The sequence below is a fragment of the Lacerta agilis genome, chromosome 17, assembly GCF_009819535.1.
Source record: "Lacerta agilis isolate rLacAgi1 chromosome 17, rLacAgi1.pri, whole genome shotgun sequence".
Taxonomy (NCBI): Eukaryota; Metazoa; Chordata; class Lepidosauria; order Squamata; family Lacertidae; genus Lacerta; species Lacerta agilis.
Window position 1 is genome coordinate 10590743 of NC_046328.1, and position 19003 is coordinate 10609745.

Genomic DNA, 19003 nt, shown 5'->3' on the forward strand with positions numbered 1-19003 from the left:
AGAAATGCTCAACTGCTGGGTATGGTGTCAGTGTGAAAACTAAAGACGACTTTGTTCTCTTGCTAATTGACATGTTCCAACGGAATGAAGCAGCCTGTTCTTTCCTACTGGAAACAAAAGAATCCTCATCAGAGGCGGATTTAGGGGAGAGCAACCAGTGCGGAGCCTCTGGGGTGCCGAAAATATGATTTACAACGCAGCGTGAGAGGCGGTGGGGCACCAAATTTTGGCATCACACGGTGCGCTGCTGAAATTTGAGGCCTCAATATCAGCCACTGTCCCCATTTACACGGGGGGTGGGGGTGGGCCTTGCTGGTCTCAAGGCAGACACTGAGCCAAGTCATTGGTCCATTTAGTTCAGTATTTCTACACCGATTGGCAGGTTTTCCAGGATTTTGGGTAGGGGGCCTTTTCCAGCCCTACCTGGAAATACTGGTATTTAACCCAGGTATTTCTGCATAAAAAGCAGATGCTGTACCAGTGAGCTAAGGCCACATCAGACCCACATCTCCATGGCCAATACACTGGACATGAAGCATTTACCAAAAAAAAAAAAGCAGTTACACTTGATCTTAGCCAATAGCTATTATTTCACAAAAAGTATCAGCTGACTCTTTAATACAGTGGAGACTTGTACTAAAGTTGAAAAGAAGCTCCTCAGGCAGTTAATAAAATCAGCATAAATATCACATCATAGTAATTGGACATAGCAAATTTTAAAAACAGCTAAGGACAGGCAGGTCAGGAACTGCTCAGCTACTGAAATCTGAACATTAGCATTCTAATCGGCTGAAAGCAATCTTGGGGCAAGGGGGAAGGTATTTTTTTTTTTGAAAGTCTAAAAGCTGGGTTTCTTTGGGCAAGTGCCACATGCGAGAAGGTCCTGGATCTCAGATTTACCTTCTGTGCCTTCGATGGAACAAGTTTTCCTTGGAAGATATTAAGAGAAAAGAGAAGAGGCGTTTTTTAAGTGAACACCAGAATCCTGAGGATGTTAGCGTTTTGCAAGTGACAGAAGCTGTGTACCCACGACCAACTAATCTGGCTTCAAGATGCTCCCACCACTGGTTTGAAGCTGAGGACACAATCCATAGGAATCCTGTAGCTTCTTGAGAAATACTCCAGTCTGGCGTACTTTCCCTCAAACCAGCTTCTGTCTGATTAGAAAGAGCTGCAGTTAAGCTGAGGCGTGTACATCAGAGAGCCATTGGACATGTTCAGATGACAGTTTTGGTGAATTGGAGTTCGGCATCTGGAAACAAATCAGGTGATGGGCATTGTGTGAAGACATCTCTCTGGCCCCTCCCTGGTCCGTGCAGCGATGGTAAGACTACAACGTGCAACACAGCAGAGAGAAATTACCTCGCCATGTTTCAAGCCCCTAAAGTGTAAATACTACACAGACAATACACACAGCACAGTGTTAAATATCTGATGACTTGCCATGCTGAAAATGTGTTCATTGCATACCCCCAGCTGATGAATGACACAAGGCATGAAGCATTAAGAAAATATCTTAACAGAATGGCATTCTGCAATGTGAATACACATGGGTCTTGTTTTAGCGTTCCAAAATTAAGAACCATGGTTTCATCACTCTCACCCCTTGGAAGCCAGCCAAGGAAGCATCCATGACAAGTCATTTCCCTGCTTCTCTCCAAACTCCTATAAACATGCATCTCGAAAAGGCATCAAAACAAAATTTACAATTCCAAAGCAAGTTACAGCCCTCTCTGGTTGAAGCATGGCATGCAGAGAGGTTAACATTTAACAGATTTCCAGGGAGATTAGCAATGTTGTAGCAAAAACAGCCAAAGAGTCTTATGGTACCTTAAAGACAAATTTACTGTAGCACAAGTTTTTGCAGACTCAATTCCACTTAAAGAGACAAACGTTTCTTAATCATTCTACGTATATTAATTAGTTTACCAATGCCAGGCTGTGTGTGATATCTATGACTGTTTCTTCGAAATGCTTCCTTGCCCCACTATAAATATTAGTAATACAATCATCTCAGTGATTATCACCCATCTGCTACTGTAAAGGTGGCTATTTAACACACACATTTAAACTCTAATAATCACTGATTTCAGTATCTCCTGGCAATTCAACTCTCACCTTACAATTTTCTCCTGTATATACATGCCAACTAAGATTTCACCACATGCTTCTGACAAAGGGGGCCCCGAGTCCAAAAAAACTTACGCCACAACAAATTTGTTAGCCTACTTCCATAAGGCATCTTGATTAAAATTAGCAGGAAATTCCTGAGGCCTGTATGGAACACTCCCTCCCACCCCCCGCCCCAATCTCCCGCCAAAGGAAGTGGATGTAACAAGTTTAAGGACAGATGTCAGATAACTATAAGCAGCAACAGCATTTCGTTGGGAACCCTGCCAGCAAATTAATTGGATTACTCAATCAAAAGAAACTGTTGACAGTTAATGGCTTGCAAAGACTCATGAGGGTTTCTTTACGGGAGATTTTCGTCTCCGTTTGCCGATTAAAATGCACTACTGAGTGGTGAAGTTTACTTCGGCAAGTAGAAGTTAATTTGGTTTCAGTATTAAAGTCAAAGCAGCTGTTTTCGTCAAGCTGGTGCCTGCCGCAAGGCTCCGAGAAAAGCTGCTTGGCACAAACCGACCATCTCAAGAGCTCAAAACAAGAGCGAGACTCTTACTCCCCACAAAGTTTGCACTGCTGGGGTACCGGAGATTGATTTTCAACTTTGTGGTGTTGATGCTTTCATAACCACTGGTGGTGGATCATGCAAAAGATTCTCCTGGTGGGTGTTCTTAGACCTGGACAAACACCCTCCCCCCCCCCAACCAACTGCCCACTGGAGATCCTTTGGTGTTAGGGATCCTAGATAATCGCTGGCCAGGGTAAAAGCCAACCCTGTCAGGTAGCACTGCTTCCATCCCTACAATCCCCCAACCTGAACTAGGGGAAACAGATTGTTCTCTGGGTGTCCTTGGGATTCACAAAGACAAGAGGCAAATAGGCTGTCTTTTGAGCCCCAAGTCTACACATTATTCGGCAGCGCAGAACCAAGCAGCCAGGTATCAGATTTGGAGCCACGCTTACTTCAAGAAGCCACACCAGGATAAATGCAATGCTTTAAGGAGGTTATATATACAAGCATTTATAATAGAAGACGGTTAACAGCATAGACATAGCTTTGGGAATTTGAGTGCGAAATAGAAAACAACAAAGCTAGCTTGCCTCACCCTAATACAAACCATTAGTCGTGGACCCAGGGGCAGAGGCATCCTGTTTCACCACTCAAGGCAAAATGGGAAGTGCCACGCTGTCCTGCTGCTGCTGCTTCTGCCACCACTGACCTACTTCTGCCGCCACTGTGTGCCCTGCCATATCCACTGCTGGCAGAGAAGCTGTGCCATCCTTGGTGCCGATTTCAGGAAAGATTGTGCTGATTTGGGGTGAAACCTCTTGCACTCCACAAAATCTGGTGACAGCTTCTCTGTCAGAGGCGGCGGGGTATCTGTGGGTGTGCCACCTGGGGCAGTGGCCTCGCCCTGCCTAATGGCTGGATCAGCTCTGCACGGACCTCAACAAACCAGCAAGCCGCATCCAGGCATACATAGGTGTTGCAATTCACAATCCTCATGCAACTGGGATCTGGCTGTGCTCATGACGACTTACAAGCTTGATCGCCTGTTCAAACCCTCCTACAGTAGTCTGCATCCTCCTCTCTGGTTTTTAAGTTTTCCTTTTTGGCTCCCAATCTTTCCCCCTTTCATTTAGTTAAACATTTGCACTGATTCAGTACTGTCCTGCCATATACAGACACATGCTGTTCGCACACGGACAATGATCCCCACCAGCACGAAGGCTGCACCTGTTTGGTCCCGTTCACATACTATTCCATATCCTGACTTTAAAAAATATATATTCAAATAAGTCTGCAAAGCATCCAGCAGAAAATAGATCGCATGGTGTTTGGGTACTGGGGCATATAATGATGGTTTGGCACAGAGAATGATGAATGAGGCACAACCAGCAAGCCAACCAGCATAGAAGCAGAGGAAAGGGGATGGAGAGCTGGGTGGGAAATTGCTCTACCCAAAGGTGTGATTTGCAACTTTATTAGGGTGATGCACTTGGAAAGAACAGACAGATTCCAAGAGTGGTGTTGCACAAAGTGGAGGAAGAACCTAGAAGGGAAGATCTGGTTGGGGGTGGGAAATAGAATATAGGAAGTTACCGGTATCTTATACCAAGTCAGACCATTTGGTCCATTTAACTCAGCATTCCCTGAGTTACAAGACAGAGAGAGTAGGAGAACACTTCAATCTCCCTGGACATTCTATACAAGATCTCAAAGTAGCTGTCATATTACAAAAGAATTTCAGAAATAGACTGGAAAGAGAAGTTGCTGAATTACAACTTATTACCAAACTTAAAACCATGGAGAGAACTGGTCTGAATAGAGATATTGGACTCTTATCTCATTAAACATGATAAAGCTATTTTTGGCCATCTCATCCCTTGCTTTTTCTTGTAAGACTAATTGCAGTTGTTAACAGTCGTCAACTGGTTTAGCACACCTATCAGACAATCACCCATTCCCACCACCCTTTTGATTAATAACCCTCCCCACCCTCTCACTATATATAAGGGTCTGGTGACTTCTGTTTCATTGTATCTGAAGAAGTGTGCATGCACACGAAAGCTCATACCAAGAACAAACTTAGTTGGTCTCTAAGGTGCTACTGGAAGGAATTTTTTTTATTTTGTTTCAACTACGGCAGACCAGCACGGCTACCTACCTGTATCTGGCATTCCCTACACATTTCCTGCCATACCTGGAAATGCCGTGGGTTCAATCCAGGTGCTCTGAGGACAAAGTGGATGCTCTACCACTGAGCTACTTCTAATATGAAGCTGTCTTGCATCAAGCAACACCAACTTGCTTAGTGGTGCTGCTACGAGATGACCCTTCTGACTGCAGGTGCCAGGGATTGAACCTGGGGCCTTCTACGCACAAAGCATCGGATCAACCACTCACGGAGCTACAACTATTCCGCCTCCACCCACACAAGGCAACACAATGCGGCAGGATCACCACAGGGTGATTACAAGAGCAGGTGGTGAAAGGGTCACTGTGAGCACACCCAAGCTCATTTGCACTCCCACTACCGCTCTGTATCTTAATCTTAAATTTGTTCCATTCATGAAGTTGGCAGCTATAGGAAATCGAATGCAAAAAATGCCTTGGTGCCTGAATGAAAACAACAACAACCCAAGTATATGGTGGATCTATAGGAAGAGGATGCAGCCCATAATTTTAGCTGCAGTTTTCAGCCAATCCACATCAAAGAGGGGAAGAAAACATATTTCTGTTGCCTTTCACTACAGGACTTTTGATCTGGCAGTACTCTAGCCCAGTGTTTTTCAACCTTTTTTGGGCAAAGGCACACTTGTTTCATGAAAAAAATCACGAGGCACACCACCATTAGAAAATGTTAAAAAATTTAACTCTGTGCCTATATTGACTATATATAAAGTAATTTTTCAATTTTTCCCACGGCACACCAGGCAACATCTCGCGGCACACTAGTGTGCCGTGGAACAGTGGTTGAAAAACACTGCTCTAGCCGTTGAAAACTCTGCCCGAAGGAATAGATGGTTTAAATATTTCAGATATCCAGATAGCAGTCCAACTGAGTTTTAGTAGCTAGCGGGGACAGATTTCACCACTTTTTTTTAATGTATCCAAAATCATTCCAGCCACATCTCTCCTTTTTTAACTTACCAGTTGGGGATTCAGAAACCACGGGTCATTCGTACAGCCCTCAAGCAGTGACCTCAGCCTGTTTGACTCCAAAGAGTGAAGAGAGACAGTTGCAGAGAGACAGTCAGACTCCTAGAAAGAGGAACCGGATGTCTTGTTCCCAAAGAAATCATAATTTTTGTTGACAAAAGAAAAAGCTGGCTTGAAGGGTGGGGTGGGGAAAGGAAACTAGGTCAAAAGTACAAGCAGCTTTTTTACTTGTTTTGACGAATGCAGCTATTTTTTCACTCTTTATCTAAAGCGATGGAAGAAAGCATCAAAATACCAGTCTCTCCCTCTCTCTCTGTGTGTGTGTGTGAAGGACCATGAACACAATGGTAGTTCATATGCTTCTTCGTATGCAGAAGGATCCAACTTCAATGCCTGGTATTTTCAGGTAGGGCTAGGAGGGCATCTCTACCTGAGGCCCTGGAATGCTGCTGCGATTCAGGACAGATGATACCGGGCTTAGATAGACCAATTGTCTGGTTTGGTATAAGGCAGCTTCCTATGTTCCTGTAACATCAAGCAGATTGGTGCCTGAGCAAAGGAAGTACAGGAGAATCTCAGGTCTACTGATAAATTGCACCACTCAACATAAGGAGGCCCTCTGCCTGGTTCTCTGTAGCTTCACTTCTCGCAGAGAGGGAACCACCAGAAGGCCCTCGGTGCTGGATGTTTGTCCGGGCTAAATGATGGGAGTGGAGACACTCCTTCAGGTATACAGGGCTGAGGCCATTTAAGGCTTCAAAGGTCGGCACCAACACTTTGAATTGTGCTCGGAAACGTACCGGGAGCCAATGTAGGTCTTTCAGGACAGGTGTGATAATGGTCCCTGCGGCTGCTCCCAGTCATCAGTCTAGCTGCCACATTCTGAATTAACAAAATAGAAAATTCTTTGCAGTAGCACCTTAGAGACCAACTGAGTTTGTTCTTGGTATGAGCTTTCGTGTGCATGCACACTTCTTCAGATAGCTTTCATGTGCATGCATGTCGGAATACACTTCGTGGATCCGTTAAAGATCCGCGGTTATTTGTTTATTTTAATGGTTATTAAGAACTACTTTTCGTATCCTTACACCTAAAAGTGAAAGTGAAAGTAAGAATGAAGAGGCACTTTGCCATTAGGATTATTCCGCCCTAATGTTTCAAAATTATCAATGGACGTTAATCCTGCTTCCCGCCTTTTTGGAGGGTAGCAACAGTGGTTTTGTTGGTTGAATTATTTGTTGTGATGTCATTACCTGTTCCTAAATAAAAGGCTGAGGCTCCCCGCTTAGGCAAGTCAGTCACTTAGTAAGTTAGGCACGTTTTTCCTTAGTTTGTTCAGTTGAAGTCAAATTTAGTTTAAGGGTTTTTGGGAGCGGGCTGGATGGGCTGGATGGGTTTCTTTTAGTTAGGTTTAGTTTGCGGAAGATATTTCGGTGAGGGTTTTAGTTAGGCTTTTAGGTTTAGCCTAGGGCTAGATTTGCGGAAGATATTTCGGTTTAGTTTTATTTAGTTAGTATCGCGGAAGAATTGGCGCGCAGGGACTGAGAGCTCAGGGAAACTTAGCTTAGGGCCAGAAGACAAGCCTATGCGGGTTTTGCCAAAGCCACTAAAGACATATTCGGTGTCTGTCGTCAATTTGGGGAAAAGGGAAAAGGTCTTAGGAATTTTTAATTTCTGCCAGAAAAATCTTATGCTTAAACAACATCCTTGGTTTGGTTTCTATTATTGCTAAACGTTAGTGCAGGAGGTTACAAGCAGTTCCAATTCAGATTCGAGGCATCCATTAGTTTTCGAGGCGTCTATTTTATTTTGAGGCATTCATTCACTCACGCACCTTCGGAGTCATTTTCCGTCTTACTCAGCTACCTTCGGATTGTGAGACTTGGCCGGTGCCCGTGCTCATAAGCATGCGGAACGCTGGCCGCTTTTCCCCCGCAACTGGTACCTCGTGCGTGGGCAGCTTAAGCTCACGCACGGGGAGCTCCAGCACCGAACCCCGGCACATGCACACGAAAGCTCATACCAAGAACAAACTCAGTTGGTCTCTAAGGTGCTACTGGAAAGAATTTTCTATTTTGTTTCGACTATGGCAGACCAACACGGCTACCCACCTGTAACATTCTGAATTAGTTGTCGTTTCCGAGTCAACTTCATATGGGATGATGATAGTCGTAGTTCGAGATCACCACGTTGATTACCCCTGCTCTAGAGCTTTGCACGAGAAAATGTGAAAATCCAGAGGCGGTGCTCTGCTTTTGCAAGAGGGTAAGCATCCGAATAGCACTATGCAAACTGTCGTGTTGCTGCAAACAGCCCTGGCAGCTGTGTTCCTTCTGCTCATGGTCCCTTGGACCCAACCCATGATTACAGTTATAAACGTGCAGCTTTCGAATTCTAGGGCTGTGGAGATGGCCGTGGTGTACACAGTAACCGTATTGCTCTCCAATATGTTTGATCCCCAAGGAGCAAACACGTTCTCCAGGGCGCAGTATTTTATGAAGGGCAAAGGCCAGGCCAGAAGCTTCACAATGGCTGGCACTTATATTCCTCTGCAGTGTGCAAGGGTACCAGGCGGAATGATCCTAATAGGAAGCACTTTCCTTACAGCACTAAAATAATGGATTGAATTCTTCACAGGACAAATTGCAACTTATCAAGCCCAAGTCATTACACATTCCACCGCTTGTCTTCTTTAAGAATTCATGCTGCTTTATGCAAACATACATTTTTCATAAAGCCACCATCACAACTCACACAAAGGAAGAAAACTGTAGTCTTTTCTCAACACCAAGACTCTGTGGTGAGTATCTTTTGTTAGTTAATAGTCTCAGCACAGGTCTGTAATGTGCTTTGAACAGAGAGAACAGCAGCAGCCAAAGACTTAATGTTTAACCAATTAGGTTATTTGAAGGCTTCGTCATCATTGCAGGCAGGTAAAAAACGCACACCAAGAAATATAGCAGCATTCTGAGTAAAAACAAGCAGGAAAGAGTGAAAGCTGGCAGTCTATACAGTTGTACCTCGGAAGTTGAACAGAATCCATTCTGGAGTCCGTTCGACTTCCAAAACATTCGGAAACCAAGCGGAACTCCTGCGGCCAATCAGAAGCTGCGGAACCCACGTCGGACGTTCCAGATCCAAAGAACATTTGCAAACCGGAATACTCACTTCCAGGTTTGTGGCATTTGGGAGCCAAAACATTTGACTCGCAAGGTGTTCGGCTTCCGAGGTACGGCTGCATATTTAAAGGTGAATTTTAAAACTCTTTTTTTTTACAGTTTACATGTGCCATGTATAGGGGGGATAGGTGTATCTGTCAAATCTGGGTTCTCTCACTTTCAAGTTGTTCCTCTCTTAAATTCAGTTTCCACACCAGCTTGTGAACCGTTCCCCCACCCCACCCCAAGTCCTCACAAAAATTCATCAGCATTTCAACCCAAATTTACCTTGATATATGATATACACAAGTTTATATGCAATTTTGCCTAATATACATTTTCTTCACAGCAATTTCCCCGAATATAATGCATTTCTGTTTGTGACGTTCACTAATACATGCCTCTTCATGTATACTTTGCCTTAATATATGCATTTATACACACACTACTTGGCTGGATGACTTCATTGCAAAATCTGGAGAGGTACAAATTTCTAAAGATGCTTTGCGTATTGCTTTGGAAAGTGTGAAATAGGTATTTTCACCATTAAATGTGAGCTGAATATAATTTCTCCCCTCCTCCCTAGTTATGTGTGTGCCATATTCAGCACACAGAAGCACATGCACACGAGTGAGAAGGATGCAAACACATGGTCCTACAGTCACAGCATACCGGTATGTCCAAAATGGACAGGCCTTGACAGGCCGTCAACAAACTAGCCTTCAAGCAATTAGCGAAAGCCTTTTTGTGCATCTCGAACCGCAACAGAGAAACAAGCAATATCGACGTAGACTGACAACCTGTTACCAGGGTCGGGTGCATGCAGTCCTGCAGGTGTCACTGGACTCCCATCACATCAGGCAAGCATAGCCAACGGTCAGGGATGATTGGAGATGTAGTTCAGCAAACACCTGGAGGGCTCTGGGTTCCCCACCGCTGCTCTATTAGTTTACCGGAGTGCCTAGATCCTGATCATTACTGCCTTTTACCCCCTTATAATTTGATATGGAACAGCATCATTTCACTCACCTCTGCAAGCCGCTGCAATTTGCTGAATATTACTACAAACCTCTAAAGTCATTATTAATGAAGCTCCCTCTACAGCAGTAGCTACAGAGAGACCAGAGTAGAATGAGATATAAATCATAAAGTGATGGGCACATTAAAGCTGACATTTCCAATATTTTGCCTGTCTCACATCGCTGCTTCTCGTTATCACCCTTTGTTCCATATTTTATTTATTCTATGTGATTAACTTTATATGGATCTGTTAAAAACATGACAGCTTAACATTGTTATAATAATTGAAATCTATTTCAGAGCCTTGATTTGCCGGTTTGTTGTTCAACAACAACAAATACTCACTTAGCGGCCTTTGAATAAAGAAGTGCATTGGTAAGCTTATGTAAAAGCAAAGAACAAGTTTGCATTTGATTTTTAAGACACGACGAGAAAATAAAAGGAATGGGGGGGATGCACACAACTGCGTTTTTACTAACACAATCAAAGGAAGGCAATGAAATATTTTTTTAGTATTTTGCTCCCCATATTTACTAAACTGAATACTTTGAAACAAAGAAAACTACCTCAACCCTTTTGAGTATACCAGAGGGACATGGACCAAGGAGGGTTTATGTGGTTAAAAGAACCATCCCAGATAGCTCGGTTGTGCAAAACCAATACTGAAGAATCATTTATTGTTATATGATGAATATGGTCAATTGAACGAGTTCCTACTTTAACAAGCACAGCTTGGATTTCCAGGTACCTTTTGGCTTTTACCTGAAATCTGTTTTCCCCATTCCTGGTAGTTTCTACTGCACAATTACAAAGATCAAATTTGTGTATACCTATCCATGAACTGGTTTGTTACAGTTCCTTATGTACAGCCCAATAGAGAAATATGTTTTCTCCTAGAAAGAAATTATTTTCAATCATATTGAGGGTTGCAAAAATTTGTTCTGGAAAATAAGGAATTCTGATCTCAGCATTTAAAAGACACTGAGATGTTTTGATTTTGATAACTCACTTGATATGAAAAGCACAAGGCTGCAGTCCTAACCCCCCCCCCCACTTACCTGGGACGAAGCTCTACTGAACGCAGTAGGACTTACCTCTTAGTTGGCTTGCTCTGTCAGCAGTACACCTCAGTATGTCTATTTCTTGATTATTTGTGATCCCACCTTTTTTTTTTTAGCCTGTAGGGTGGGTACTGTTGTGAATTGTTAAAACATGTTCCTATTTAAATAGTGCCATACTTATAGATTGTGGTGGCTTTTTATTATGATGCAATAACACACATATGTATGCATTCTTGCACATAGTTCTGTAGTTTTGCACCAGGAATGGGAAATGTGTGGCCCTTCAGATGCTGCTGCACTACAAAACCCATCACCCCAGACCATGCTATCTGGGGTTGTTGGAAGCTGAGACTCCAACAACTTCTGTAGGGCCAAATATGCAATGCAAGACCATGTTTTTGAACAATTTCCAGCATGCTATGGGAGAAACTATCCCCAGTACATTACTACTGCTTCTAGAAATATCGTGCCTTGGTCCTCATCATTTCTAAAGTTATTTTTATTCAATGCATTTGTCTTGTGTTTTGTTGTTTTTCTAATTTTAATCATCTATTTTGTGCTTTTTTAAACTTGAGTGTACTTCCCTTGTCAATGCAGAATGTCTGTATTCATTAAGCACTTTTTCTTTTTACATTTTATGTTTCCTGGCGACAGTAACTAATAACTAATAAATGACTATATATTGATTATTCTTGACTTTATTTGATTTACATTCCTAAGAATTTGGGTTGGGGTCCAGGACAACTTTGTAAGCACATCAAGGGGTCAATGAACTTATGACGTTTGGGAAACTCTGCTTTAAATAGTTATTTCCGAACCTTATATACACAACTATGGCATGGAGCTCACACACTGGAGCACACAAGAAAGAAAGCCTTTCACAAGCTATGATAAAGGGAGCTTGGGAAGAGAAGGCTATGGCAACAGTGAAATCTGTGCGATTGAGGGATCAAGAGCCAAGACTGAGCCATATCCCAGTCTGTGGAGGTGGGTGGGTTGGGAGAGAAAGCGATGAATATATGGGCATGAAAAAAGAAAGTGTGCCAAAGACTGCAGAGAGACGTACATTGAGGGAGATGTAATAGGGACAGGGGCTGAGGGTCTTGGCAACAGTTTTCATCCCCTTTGCCAGTCCCAAAAATTGGATTCTAGTGTCATTCACAGCAATTAAAATGAAATACAAGGAACAATATAAAATACTGCTGGGGGTGGTGGTTCTTGGCTATGTCCACACATGATGGAAGGGTGCCTGGACAAAGCCTCTGCTCCTTCTGACAGCCTTAGCGTCCTGACAAACGCCGCAGATGATCCAAAGAATACCACGAATTCTCACCATACCAATTGGTTCTGTGCAAACACTATAGGCAAGAAATTAAGATACAGCAAATCTAGCGCTGGGGAATCTAAGGGTCTCCAGCTGTTGCTGAACTACAACTCCCATCATCCATGACAACCGATCATGCTAGTTAGGGATGATGGGAGCTGGGAGCCTAACAATCTATGGAGGTGGGATGCATTAAGCAAAGCAATATCTAACTGCAAAACACGGTATGTATACAGCTGTTAGGCGTGGTCAGGATACGGCACTTGTACACGATATGGAAGTGCACTCAATGCCACCACCATCCTGGTGCTTCCCTTGCCGCCCTCTGCCTTGCTACATCCTCACCCCAGCACATGGCAGCAGTCTACCTAGTGCACCATGACCAAGGTATGGACCTTCATAACATTGGTCTTCAACCCTCAACCAAATCGTACAATGCCCTATTGGTTAATTATTATTATTTTTAGTAGAGAAGGTGAAAAGGGGAGAGCCCACAGCTTATTGGTAGAAGACATGCTCTGCATGCAGAAATCCCAGGTTCACTTGGCATGTCCAGCTAAAAGCAGGGTTTCTCAAACTTGGGACTCCAGCTGTTTTTGCACTCCAGCTCCCATCATCCCTAGCTAGCAGGATCAGTGGTCAGGGGTGATGGGGACTGTAGTCTAAAAACAGCTGGAGACACAGGTTTGGGAAACCCTGAGCTAAAAGGATAGCATATGATAGAAACGACCTCTGCTCAAGACCCTGGAGAGCTACTGCCAGTCAGAGCAGACAATACTGAGTTTAGGTCCACCTTCCCAGCATGATATCTTCCGGATGTCTAGGTCTACTGCTCCCATCAATCCTGGTCAGCATGACCAATAGTCAGGGATGATAGGATGGATAGTCCAAAACATCAGGAGGGCACCAGATTGGGGAAGGCTGTGCTTGAAGCAGAATTGGTCTAGCTCGGTTTAAGGCAGCTTCCTGAGCTGTTATGCTTCTTCTTATGCTGCAGGAATGAGTCTTTGATCTACTCCAGCATATTCTCAAGACAGCAGTCCTCAAACTTGCAATAAGATAGAAGTATTTGTAGAAGGGATCACAACTCAGCAGTGAGCACATGCCTCCCATACATTCGATGCCAGGATCAATCCCCGGTATTTCCAATTGCAAGGACCCAAAGCAAGGACTCTACCGCTGAGCTGTGGTCCTTTCTTGGAAACAGGGGTCAAGTAGTTGCTGATAGGAAAGACCCCTACCTGAGACCCTGGTGAGCTACAGTCAGTAGAAAATACAGAGGCAGAAGGGCAAATAGTCTGGTATAAGGGAGCTTCCTGTATCACTAACGAGACTGTAGGAATTAAGACATTTTGTCTTTGAAAATAGTGGATCTCAATGTGACACGCTAGAATTGAAGACGGGCCCTATGTTTAATCAGGTTGAAGTCCACAGGTTTAAAGTATTATAATGCTACTCCAGGATTCAACTACAAATTAATTACAATACTATTGGCAACTAGCCCTGCTTACATTTTAGTATATGGCATAACATTTCAATTCTCACTGATTCATTAAAATGGTCAGCTTTTAAATTGATTCTGAAAACACAAAAATGAATATTTCAACAACAAAACTCATTTTTTTTGCACAATACTCCTGGCAGAGGAATGACCACATATGCTTTCTGTGTGGTATAAATATTCCACAATGGGGGGTGTGTGTGCTTAAGAGCAGCTTTATTATGCAATGCCAGAAACAGATGGCCAGAATAAGAGTTATGCTTGAGAATTGTGGAGGGGGTGGGGAATCATAGCAGCAGTCATGAGTATTTATCGCTTTTCACAGTTACCAGGTAAAACATTGATCAATTCTCTTAGCTGTTACCCAACAGCATTAATTTCTTGTTTCCCCCTCTTGCTTTTGTACTAAGTAAGAAAGCGATTTATTAAGCCCTAAAGATGTGTAGCAATTCATTTACAACTCCAAATCCAGGCACACCTGTAAAGTACTGCTGCTTGTATAGTTATACAGCTTGGGAAACAAATTAAACTTTGGCACATACTTAAATTTTAACGTGCATTTGATTCACAATACTTGCTTGTTTTTATGGGCATGCAACACGTGCGCTTCCACTTGGCTTAAGCATACCGCAAAATTCCTATCTTCTAAGTATACAAAACATGGATTGAATAAATATGGGAGCCAGGGGAAGTGGAATAATCTAATTTTGAATACTATCTGAGAAACACCTTGTCACAGTTCCGAGTCCAGTTCACTGAAATAAACAGGGATTATGCCTTAGCCTAGTGCTGTTCTTTGAGAACTCCCCTATATTTCAACTGAGATTAAAGATACTTCTGATGAGTTGTGCTATTTATGAAGGCTGGCGTGGTACAATGCATTACATTGGGATCTACTATATTTAAACTATGTCAACAAAATAAGTAATATAACATCTACAACAATGTAAGAGGATTCACTTATTTTTACTAGAATCCTAATACCATATAAAGCATATACATTCACTTTTAAAGTGATTGTCAATATCCACCCCCTGTTTAACTCAATGCCCAGGTGAGTTTACTTATAACAGATGCATCATGTCGTTTAATGTGCCATTTTCTTAATGTAGTCATTTGAAAATTCCTCAGATATTGTTAAATCTTGGTGTTACAATGGTGTAAAACATAATCCATTCTTTTACTTCAGATACAGTCCATTTTAATATTTAAAATATTGAATACTTTTTAAGGTAGAAATTTAACTTTCCAAAAGCACATATTTGCCTTCAGAATCCTCTAGTATTGCCATAAGATCACAACGAATGAACAAAGTCCCTTCCCACTTGTCTACATTTCAGAAGTTTCCAATCATTTTTATATTATATTTAGCTCTTGATACCACCGCAATATCATTTTTTAATAATTATGTTCCTTTAATCATATTTGATATTGTAATAGGGTCTCAATACCATTGTTATCATTTAAAAACTATTTTCATGTAATACAGAAGCTACTTTATTCATTTACTTCTTAAATACTATGACATTACTACCAATTTTATTTATTATGACATTTATACCTCACCTCTTTCTCCACAACAACCCTGTGTGGAGTTGTTTTAAGGTGATTGTGATGGCGCATGAAGTCCAATACAGCTTGGTACTTGGACACTTAAAGGATCATCTGTCCCTTTATCAGCTTACCAGTACCTGTCTGAAAACCATCAGTGGATACCCTTCTTTGTGCTACATGGCCTCGTGAGATTTGTTATGCTGAGACATGGGAGAGTGCTTTCTCTGAGCTGGCACCCAATTTATGGAATGCATTCCTCTCGATGATCTACCTGGAGCTGACATTTTGCTTTCCAGTGCCAGCTAAAATCATGGTTGTTCACTCAGGCGTTGACAATATGTTACTCCCTGGACTGGGTGCTAAAATGTAGTTGGCTGTGTTCCATAGACCAGTGGTTCCCAACTGGTGCTCCGCGGACCCCTAGAGATCCATGGCACCATTCATTTAAACAAAAAACTACCAGAGGTATCAACATTTTAAAAAGTAGGGGGTCCATGGCTTGGCTTTTGAAAAACAGGGGGGTCTGCAGTACTTGATTAATTGGAAACCATGGCTGAAGACTGTTAACAGGCTGATGTGCTTTATCTGTCCTCATTTTATTGTATAATTCTATGTATTATTGTTGGTTGTGGGGTTTTTTTTAATTGCCGAATGCATACCACCTCAGGATGGCTTGCAATGAAAGGCATGTCACACATAGGTAAAGGGACCCCTGACCATTAGGTCCAGTCGTGTCCGACTCTGGGGTTCGGCGCTCATCTCATGTTACTGGCCGAGGTAGCCAGCGTACAGCTTCCAGGTCATGTGTCCAGCATGACTAAGCTGCTTCTGGCGAACCAGAGCAGCGCACGGAAACGCTGTTTACCTTCCCGCAGGAGCGGTACCTATTTATCTACTTGCACTTTGACGTGCTTTCGAAATGCTAGGTGGGCAGGAGCAGGGACCGAGCAATGGGAGTTCACCCTGTCGCGGGAATTCGAACCGCCGACCTTCTGATCAGCAAGCCCTAGGCTCTGTGGTTTAACCCACAGCGCCACCCGTGTCCTTACATGTCACACATACTTTAAATTACGGTAAAATATTATTGTCATTTAAGGGTCACAAACTCCACTTGGCCAAGAATATACAAAGAGGCTGCAGCAAGAGTTAAACACTAGCTTCAAAGTAAAGACTCTCCACTGGATGACACCAGCAGCTATTTGAATACACTTTACCAATAATACCAGAAGGCTGGATGCTATTGGAATATCTAGTCAGTTTTCACAACCAGCCAGCACCCGGCCGGGACAAACCTCACCATAAAGTAGTGTGAAAATAGTTAGATGACAGATTCCAGATTTCCATGCCTCCGGTCTCCATTTCCGTATGTCACAAAAAGGCTCGATGGGTCATTATTCTGCTTCAGAAGCAAAGTATCTCTTAAGGCCAGCTCTGACAGCATGTACAGTTGTATTGTCAGACAATGATCATCACAAGTACATCAGCAGAATACTGCTACCTCTAAAGCTGTCGCACGCAGCACCCAAGGCTGACTGAAGACATTTATTCTTTAACTCTCACTGTAGTCAAAGGTTACTTACAACTGGCAGATGGAAACTGACTTCAAAAGAGCTTTGAAGAATCAAGGTCAGAGCGCGCTAATGCCCTGAGGATTTATAGCAGTCACGAAAAGGCATTGGCACATACAACTAATTATACATATTGGATGGTGGCTATTAGCTAGGGCACCCATGTTCACGTAGCCTAATATATACAAATTATGGAGATACTTATCTAACAAAAAGTGGTATGCAACATACTTAACAAAAAATGAAGTTCAAAATACAATCAATAGAGCAAAACAGGTAATAATCAAATCTGTGCTGAGCTGCAAAAATGAGATACTAAGCCATATTGCTATTTCCCAAAGGCTTGTGTAAAAAGAAATGTTTTCAACCACAGATAGACTCACGTTGAATGTCCACAGGGAGTGTGTTTCAGAGTGTAGGCACCTTTATGGAAAATGCTCTCTGCCAGGTGGAGCTTATGAACATGCAACCGTACCAGGAGAGCCTCTCTGAATGACCATCATGATCAGGAACAATAAGGGAGAAGGTGGTTTCTCACATAAACATGTTCTATACTAAGGGAACTCTGGGAGAGGTGAGTGAGGGGAAGTTCTGTTGTGCAGCCAGCTAGGACTGCTCATACTAGTGGAACTGTTTAGTTTCATACTGTCCATTATTATTTTTGGAGAGGGTTGTTTGAGATAGTGTAGAATATAGTGGACGCTCGGGTTGCGAACTTGATCCGTGCGGGAGGCACGTTCGCAACCCACAGCGTCCGTAACCCGCAGCACCGCGTCTGTGCACGCACGGGTTGCAATTCGGTGTTTCTGTGCATGCGCGAAGCGCCGAACCCGAAAGTGACCCGTTCCGGTACTTCCGGGTTCTGCATGGTGCACAACCAGAAAACGTGTAACCTGAAGTGGCGATAACCCGAGGCATGACTGTACTGCCTTCCAGTGTTTAAAAACTGTGCTCACAATGGGTTGTACTCAGCTAAGTCCTACTCAAAAGGGAACCTATTAGCTTCAATGGGTCTACTCTGAGTAGGAGTAGCATACACTACCCATTGACAATATTTTATATGAAAAACAGTAAGAGAGGAACTAATATTGCAAACTAAGGGGGCAACCTAATATGCACTTATGTGGATAAGCAACCATGGAGTAAATGAGATTTAACTTATTCTGAGTAGACATGCATAGGAATTAGACACGCAAAGGAAGAACGGGATAGCTCAGATGGTTAGAGCATAGTGCTGATAATGCCAGGGTTGCAGGTTCAATCCCCATACGGGACAGCTGCATATTCCTGCATTGCAGGGAGCTGGGTCCCGTCCAAATCTACAATTCTATGATGCTATGACTGACCTGTAAAACAATGGGGTCTGCCGTTAAAACCGTAACCAGGTTTTGCAGGGAAATTTCTTACCTTATCAGTGAAAAGGGAGGAGGGGGTCCAGGCAGATATGCCAAGGAAGAAGCTGCAAAGTTTTTTAATGAAGACTCTCTCACATATCCCAACCCACTTTTGCCTGAATAAATGTTAGAAGAGCGTCTTCATCAGATCTTAGGGGACTGGCACTATGATACAAGAGCTAGTGGTCCTTTAGACAGCCTGGGCTTAAGCAATTTAGGGCTTTAAACATGACCACAAACATCTTGAATTGTGCCTGGAAACTAAGTGGTAACGAACACTCCTGCAAGCATGGGAATCCACAGGAATGTTTTGAGGGAGGCGCTGAGAGGAGGTAACAGGTCAATTTCTTACAAAAAAGGAGTAGTGTCTGCACATTGGGTCTCATATCTCAGGTTTTACAAATGGTAGAAATGCAATGTTCTTTCAATGAAAGCTGGGAATTATGGTTGGGGGAGGGCTTGCCCCCACCGTGGACTCCCATGGCTGCAAGTATGCTTCCACCTTGAACCTAGCTGGACCAACTACAATTTCCAGAGACTTCTCAGAGGCTGCACCCATAACAGAGAATGTTACAAATCCAATTGAGATAGGATTAGTCTAACCATTGCTAGGGGCATCCTGCTCAAGGATGCTA

The 19003-nt window shown here is 43.0% G+C and overlaps 1 protein-coding gene across 3 annotated transcripts in view; it reads right to left on the reverse strand.

The window, feature by feature from the left end:
- Positions 1-19003, reverse strand: part of TANGO2 (transport and golgi organization 2 homolog) — an 81997-nt gene that overhangs the window by 56341 nt on the left and 6653 nt on the right. The window contains exon 1 of one of the 3 annotated variants that reach the window (XM_033174494.1): positions 5780-5912. The exons of the other annotated variants lie outside the window; for them this stretch is intronic. The gene's annotated coding sequence lies outside the window, so the exon portion shown is untranslated. Of the gene's footprint in view, positions 1-5779; positions 5913-19003 lie in introns of those variants that run through there. 3 annotated transcript variants of the gene reach the window in all.